We start from the raw sequence: 8,937 nt of genomic DNA on the forward strand, positions 1-8,937 counted from the left end.
CAAGCGAAAGGAACGGAGGGATAATATTATAACAGTATTAATGAAAGGTCATTTTCTGGGGGCTTACCCTGGATAAAAAGGACAAGGGCCCGAACCCGTCAAAAAGTATCGACCTCGTCCGGAAGCAGGACCTGCAAAAGAGAGAGAACAACAAAGACAGTTTGTGACAAAGCTGACACGCTGTAGTCTTAGGAGTGAAATCAATTGTGACATTTTTCATTTATTTGTAAATGCCTCTTTGGCGGCACACTCACTCGAAAGGACAGTTTAGCTCTTACGGAGTAAGCGAGGTGATGGTAAAAGAGAGGAATCCTGACAGTTACTCTAATGAGATTCCGCATTAGGGCCGCTCTCTCACACTTTTCTCCTCAACTAGGAATGCGCCCTTCACTTTCAATCTTACCTGCAAATCATCTGGAAAAAGTTAACCCCATGAAAATACTACACTAACCTTTCTTCAGACTACATTACATTGATTTTGTTTTAAACCAGCCATCACTCTAATCTGATGATGTCAGGAAACAAAACTACAAATGGTCTTTCATCTCCAGAACAGAGATACACATTAAATAAATTTGTTAGATTCTATTTTAAAAGCTGCTATTTTAAAAGCATTTCATCCACTATGTATGTTGCGGATTCCAGTAGGGGACCACCATTAATGCTTCCTCTACTTTGGAGTGGAATAAAATTGGTCTTAAATGTAATGTGAATGTAAGGTCAACATTATTCAGTATTTGACCAAATTATATGTACATGAAAGCTGTCAGTACAATACCCAATGTAGCTTAGCACCAGCCCTGTAATTAGGGTACACAGCAAAGATGATGCCTAATAACTTCTATCCAGTCAGGCGAAGATTTCCAACCAGTCAGGATAAAGGGGTGTTTCTTTACCTTTTGGGGGTTGAAGCTCACAGTCTATTGGAACACATTTGAGGGGTGACCTAATCAAAGAATTTGGCAAGCTCATCCACTCCTGTTTAACATGATTCTTATCTAGAATGGTCATGTATTAAATGTGTATACAGTACTCATCCATTGGTACAACCCACTGAATTGATAACATCAAAATCTGTATGGTTTAACAAAAGATTTAATCAAAAATAACTCCACCACAAATGCCTCTGTATTCTTAGCTAGTTCCACCTCAAGTTAGGTAGCTTTGAATGATTAATTATTTCTCATTGAAACCATGAACATGGTGATGAATAATGATAACATTCAGGCTACGTTTATACATGGCCGGCTATTTTCATAAACGGACATTTCACCCTCTCCGTTTTCGAAAATAACATTGTGCACACTTGTCAGTTTTCAGAGAAGTTTCCCCATGTATAAATGGCGTCAAGCGCATGCCAAACCTGTCAGTGGCAGTGTAAGGATAAGCTCAATCCCACGTTAGCCAATCAGAATCCCAAAAAATAGCAACAACAGCAACAAATCACTTTCTCGTTTGAACTGTATTTGCAAATGCAAACAGGCCAAAAGTATTTGCACAAACGTAAAACTTTTCTGGCGCGTAATGTGACGTTTGAAAACCTAAAACCCTGTTTCTCTCAGTTAACACAACAACATAACCGGCGTTATCAGAAATCTCCACTTTGGCCGGATTTTTTAGAAATAATCGTTTTTTGTGATAAAAACAGGGTTTTCATGTAAATGAGAGGCCAAATATCTCATTTACAGGGAAATATCTCCGTCTTCCCTTCGTGTAAACGGGGCCTCAAACTTAGGTATAATGTTAGCCTGACGAGCCAGACCCACATTAAAATGTAGGGTCTAGGCACTCACCGTTCGCAGTGCTCAGTCCGAGGGGCGGGATAATCGGTTGTCTTTCACATTCCCTCTGCACGCAATAGGACAGCGCTGAGTCCCATGCGTTTTCCCACCAGCGGAGCTAGTTGGCTAGTTCACACTTTTGCCAACTTAAAACAAGCATAACTCGTGTCACACTGTTGGCCAACAGCAACATTCATCTTCTTTGTTTTCAAGTAGCAGGGAATTCAAGCCAAACCGTTGCAACTCTGCCATCAATCATTATGTTAAGCCCGCCTAACGACTCTATACACGATTTGATTGGCCTGATAGAAGTTTCATTTTTCGAGCTCATAAGCCAACGGAGATTTGCTAGACTAGCCCTGGAAGCAAATGTAATTTGCTGCCGCTAGGGTGCGTCTAGATTTCTAGGCTAGGATAATGTGTTTTTCGAGGACAAAATGTAGAATGTAGAAAATTAGTAAGAAAGAAATTTCAAATAGATAAGTTAGGACAAATTATTTTTAAAAAGATGTGAGTTATTATTAAGGCATACTGTATCATCATACAACTTACGTTTTTGTAATAAAGACTTACAATCTCATTGTATTCAGATGTCAGAATTGTACGATTTTTGCCTTAATAATATGAGTAAGTAATAAGAAAGTAATGAGGTAGTAAGTCAGAATTATGAGATACTAAATCAGACACCCAGTAGCACAATGAGATCAATTATGCATTGGACTACCTGAAGTTCTGATCATTTGTCCTATAAGGTTCTGAGCTGTTACATTTACCGCCAAATTATGATGTAATACATTTTTAATGCAGCTCAAGGTGTTAAGACACAGGAAGTAAAAAATAAAAACAATAGGAGTATTGTGTATAATCATACATTGAGATTTGTGAGATCTTTTTTATATTTCATCTGAATGCATACCATCATTTTCTGCCTATTAACTATACTGTACATTCATTGAACAAAACTATTTTGCTATGCGGTAAATACACAGGGGTGGGCTACATGGGAATGCATGTCTTTTCTTCGTTCTACTTTCTGATTGTCTGAATGTGTGTACCCCAGCCGTGTGGCATTTAGTTTCATGTGAAACCGTTTCACTCTTTGAGTGGCTTAGGCTATATATCATTCATGGCATAAGGACTTTTGTGTGAGGGAATGGAAGTCACTGAATACCGTAAAGATAAGAATAGCAGGGTCCACACTTGGAATGTATTTTCTGTCTGACACAATAAAACAATGTTTAATAATCTGATGTTAATGCATGGGTGCGACCAAGGCACAGTTTTGTTTTGTTTTTTGCATTAATCATGTGTTATACGGTTTATACATGATGCATCGTGGATGCTGGAAATTACGGTAGTCTTAAGGTATATTTTCACTTGTATTTAGATATTAAACCTACAGTGTGTAGATTTTAAGGCAATCTATTAGCAGAAATGGAATACAATATTCATACTTATGTTTTCATCTGTGTATACTTATTTGTCAATATGAATCATGTTTTCATCAGCTTAGCATGAGCCTTTTTATCTAAGGAGTAAGTCTACTTCTGCCATGTTGCTACAGGACTAATCAAAACACTGGTTCCAGGGATGGTGTTTTGTGGTGTTATGCCAATTGCTAGTCATCACATTTCTCCGACCCATTCAGAAATGGAGTATTCAGTTTGTTGCCATTCAGCGACTGCACCACTAGACATGCAGTATTGTTCAGTTAATCAGGAAATAATGGGTGTTCGCTAGTTAACTTCTAGTGTTCATATCAGATGATTTAGTCCTGCAATGAAGAACTTCTTTAAGTAAAGGAATTAGAATGAGTATATTTCAGGAATTTGATTTATGTTTTATTTTGTATAGGCCTATTACAACTTCAAACATTATTAAAACTAAGACAACGCTAACTGTAGACTCATAAGTCATAAGGTGTTCAGACTTGCTGCCAGTGCCCTTGCTCAGCGGCAAGAAGAGGGAAAGACGGCACAGCTTCCTTCAGGCACCTGAACCCAGGGTTTGAATTAAGTCCCTAAACATATTTAGCATATGGCTAGTACCCTTTGGGAGGCTGAAGATGTGCTTTGCGATTTTCCCATAAACTGTGATGATGACCTGGTATGTTGCTTCACCATATTCAGGTTAAACAGGAGGGCAGGTTGTGGAATAATGAGTTTTAGCACAGAGGGGTGACCTTGAATGGCACGATGTTAAATTGGCCAGCAAGGTTTTTTGTAAGGCATAATACTAATAATAGCCCACAATTTTACATTTTGGTAACACTTTATTTTAAGGTTCACATGTTAGCCACCAATACATACATAATTAATACCTGTATTAGTGACTTGTAAGGCATGTGTTAGGCAACATTAACCATTTGTTAGGTGTGTATTCACAAATTTCTTGTTCATGACGAATTAGGCCTTTATTATTGATATAATCTTAATAATGACCTTGTAAGCCTTGATCTCTACATACTAATTAGTAGTAAGTACCAAAATAGAATATGCATAACCTACTTGTATACTGTCTGTATAAATCCCAAATAGTAGGAGAACAGTTGTAGAATAAGCAAGTGTATGGCTCAACCTCATTGCTGCATTTCACTGCCCAGGTTGCTGTGTGAAATAGCACTTACTAACTGGGAGATTGGCTCCCATTCTAAAGTGGAAACTGGTTCCTTGGCAGCAAGCACATTATCATCAGTAATACCTCTATATTTTTTTTTCACTTGAATGGAACCCACTGGAGTTAAGATTGTGAACATGGTTATGATTTAAAAACACCCTTAAAATCTTTATAATGTGTTAGCATAAATAAAAACTACGGTGGCGCATTGCATTCACATCACAAAAAAAAAATTATGAGATAACCTGATTATTTTTTTTTTTGTGATGTGAATGCAATGCGCCACCGTAAACAACAGATGTTCTTCACTAACACACTTTTTGATACAGAATCTCAGGGCATTTAAGTGCATGGCTTAAAGATGACTAAAGTTGAAATCGACACTTTTATCCAAAGCGACATAGACTCACAATGGTGGGTTCAGGAATACAACCAGGGCACAGCAGCCCAATGATATCACGGAGCACCTGAAAATAGTCCCCGTAGGCTATAACTTCCAGCAACAATTTTGAGCTGCAGCAGATTATTACGCCGGAATGAGAGTATAGTTCTATGTCAAATTAGCCTAGAAAATTGCCACGTGTCATTTTCCGTTAGTCCTTGCTACTTGCTACACTTGCTAACTTGAGAAGAGACCAGTTTTAAATATGAAAATTACCGGAAATCTTAGTCACTTTTAAGCTTGATGCTAGCAGGCGAGATGCTAATGGTCTAATCCGATTCAATGATCTATGCTAGGCTGGAGCTAAAAGTGGTATCGCCAGACTCAGAGAATGGCTCTATGAACAGTCTGCACTGTGCAGATCTGGCTGAATCTTACAATACAAACATGCATCACGTTCAGCCAGATAGTAAAATCCCCTGGTCATATTCCTGGTTATCATTACAGTGCATGAAAATGCACTGTACTGTTCTTCCTAGGCAACTTCAACAACTTATTATTATTATTCCGCTTACCACTTTTTCCGTACGCTATTTCTCTTGAACAGTTTAACTTAGAAACTTCATTCAAACTTTGTAACGTAGGTATTCAAATGGACCAAGCTGCTATGTCTTTTCAACTTTGAAACTTTTATACTTTTTAAACTATTAAAGAAAAACTTTTAAAAAATCCCCATAGACTTAACATTGCCGATTGTGACATCATAATACGGCCGTTAAGCAATTAGAATCCTATGGCAGGTGTTCAGGCCACCTGCAGCCTCAGGCTTTAAGCATACAATCTGGGTCAATTAAGACTACACATCCTATTCAACTGTTTCCTCTGCCCAAAACTGTTTCAAAAGTCCTCACTACAATAATCCACTGTTAAACAATGTAACCCATTAAACTACTGAACTTTTTACATTCAACTTTTAAACGGTCTACTTTTAAACTATCATTAAACTATCTATCTATTAAACTAGCTGTCTATCAACAACTTTTAAACTATCTACATTCAACTTTTAAACTTTTAAACTATATACATTCAACTTTTAAACAGTCTACTTTTAAACTATGATTAAACTAGGCCATCCTTAAAAATATTTTTGTTTGCAGTAACAGCCAAAATTTTTTAAAAATGGGTCGGTAGGTAGGTCAATATTTTTTTTTTCAAGATTCAAAGTAAAAAAAAAGTACAATTTTGGTCAGGGTGATTACGTAGGAATGAATTTACACAAATGTGCATATCGTGACGTAACTGACTGGGTCTTCGACCCGTGCCTTCAGGCGCACCATTGCAAACCTCATTCTGATGCAGGTTATATAGACCAGCCTTTCTCAAACTTCTTTGACCTGAGGCCCGGTCATGGCAGACTTTTGGGTCATAGGGCTCATCTACATGTACCCAGAAAGAAGGCTACAATAGCTCTTGGCCACGTTATATTGAAATTTGACTATACAATACTCAATGCTATACAGTGTATTATACAGTCTCTGCTCTGTTTCTAAGGAAGTTCCAAAAAACAACGTTGTTCTATTAAGTTTCGTTAAATAAATAAATAGCCTTCCAACAGGTTGAAGCGGAGCTTTGATACCAACGTTATCGATTAGTTTCAGTTTCTCTCGCGCAGACGCGCACTGAATGAATGCTCATACCACCACTTAATTGTAGGGCTCCATGTTTAATGACATCGATAGCAGAAACGTTTGTTTTCTTTTTTCGTCGATCCGCGGTTTCTTGATCAACTGCGCAGCAAATTATCAGATGAAGCACCGGGCCTAATTTCACTCCACGACTCCGCGGACCAGCAGTCTCCATGTTGCGGACCCATATTTTGAGAAATGCTGAATAGACCACAACCAATTTCAATACTCCGACACGGTCACCGTTAGACTAGGGGGAGGAGGGATGAGAAAAGATCTGGCCACAGTTCTTCCAGAACTTCGTGCCAAGTAAAAGCGTTATCAGTTTGTGTGAATGAAACGAAGCGTAGGCCATAGTGTGACATGCGTAGGCTAAAACCAATGGTGTAGAGATGACGCCACAGGTTTTTTTTTTAAGTGAGCCACGTTTGCATGTAGGCAATTTATATTCACAATACTTGGGCCTACTAAAAGAAATATTATTTTATTGCATTTGTATTGGTTGTTTAGAGTAAAAAAAAAAAATCGGTCGGTATTAACGCAAGTTTACAACCGGCAAGTCGGTCGGACTAAAAGGGGAAAAAAATAAATATTTGGGTCGGTTCTAAATTGACAGGGTCGGTCGGGTTACGGCAAACGAAAATATTTTTAAGGATGGCCCTATCTATTAAACTAGCTGTCTATCAACAACTTTTAACTTGTCATCAACTATGTCAACACTTGTCATCAACTATGACTCCTAACCACTGTAGCTAGTTAGCATGTTATCATTTTTAACAAAACTGCTAAAAATGATTAGCTAGGTTAGCTAAGTCACATGGTTAGCACATAGTTAGCATGTTAACATGCTAGTTAGCATAGTCAGCATAACTATTAAAAATTAACAAAACTGCTAAAAATGATTAGCTAGGTTAGCTAAGTCACATGGCTAGCATAGTTAGCATTGTTAGCATTTTAATTAGCATAGTTAGCATAACTACTAAAAATGATTAGCTAGGTTAGCTAAGTCACATGGTTAGCATAGTTAGCATTGTTAACATGCTAGTTAGCATAACTACTAAAAATGATTAGCTAGGATAGCTAAGTCACATGGTTAGCATAGTTAGCATAACTACTAAAAATGATAAGCTAGGTTAGCTAAGTCACATGGTTAACATAGTTAGCATGTTAGCATTGCTAGCATAGTTAGCATGTTTATCAAAACTGCTAGAAAACGTTAGCTAAGTTAACTAAGTAGCATGGTTAGCATGTTAGCATTTCTAGCACTGCTATAAAACATTAGCTAAGTAGCATGGTTAGCATAGTTAAAAATCTTAGCATAACTGCTAGCAAACATCAGAGCCATTCCAACTTTCAGTTATCATCAAATATCTACCTATACACAGCCATTAAACTATTTGAATATCAACATTCATTAAACGTCCAGTCTGTCAACAACTTTTAAACTATCTACTGTCTATCAACAACTTTTAAACTATCTACATTCAGCTTTTAAACAGTCTACTTTTAAATTATCAACTTTTATTAAGCTATGCAACCACCATGTCTATCCTAGCATCACCGTAGTAACCATCTCTGTATTATCTGTTTTAACTATACATGATATTTTACATCACAACTTAAGCATTTTCATACACTGGTAATTCCTTGGAATTGCATTTCTAGTTTGCAGTTGCACCTTCTGTGTGCGTAACATCTACATGTTTGTCATGTGCAACTGAAATGTAATACTATAACTTGTTTTAATGACTGATCTGATATCCTGCCAGAAAATATTAATCCCACTCATGGTTATCCTAAATGAATTGCTCCGCCGACATCAAATACAAACTGCTATGCTGGCCTCACAGAGAAACTACTCCTGCTCTGACTTTGGTTTTGCAAGCTTTATTTGTTTTTCCAATTTCCTATTTTCTACTGTAGTTTTCTAATAACAGCAAGATAAGGATTAAGAATTGCAAATGCCTATTTTTGGTCATGGGCCCAACAATTACACTGAAAGCTGATGACCCCCATGACTAAATAAATGGTGAAATTAATTACCACCATGGGTTACCAGACCAGGGGGGTAAATCCAATTACGTGGTTTAGTGATAAACCTGGGTAAGTTAACTCAGAGTAAGTGGTAAACCTCCTACAACAAGAGCCCTATGACATTGTTTTGTTAGGCGAATGAAGCCATACAGCTCTTCTATTAGGAGGTTTACACTTACTCTGAGTTAACTTACCACACCTAAACCACATACTTGGAATACCACCCAAAGTAAGTGAAATAGCTAATTTTGCAGAATGACGTGCAGTAAATATGATCTACAGTAATACCACTAAAAATTGTGATATTACAACCTCTAAAAATCATTACGCCACTGACCACTATAGCATATAGGGCCTAGGGCCGCATATTTCTGTCCGAACCCGGCCCACGTCCGACAGAGTTGCGTCCGAACCCGACATTTTCGAAAGGTCTTGAAAT

This window comes from Alosa sapidissima, chromosome 12 (assembly GCF_018492685.1).
Source record: "Alosa sapidissima isolate fAloSap1 chromosome 12, fAloSap1.pri, whole genome shotgun sequence".
Lineage (NCBI taxonomy): Eukaryota > Metazoa > Chordata > Actinopteri > Clupeiformes > Clupeidae > Alosa > Alosa sapidissima.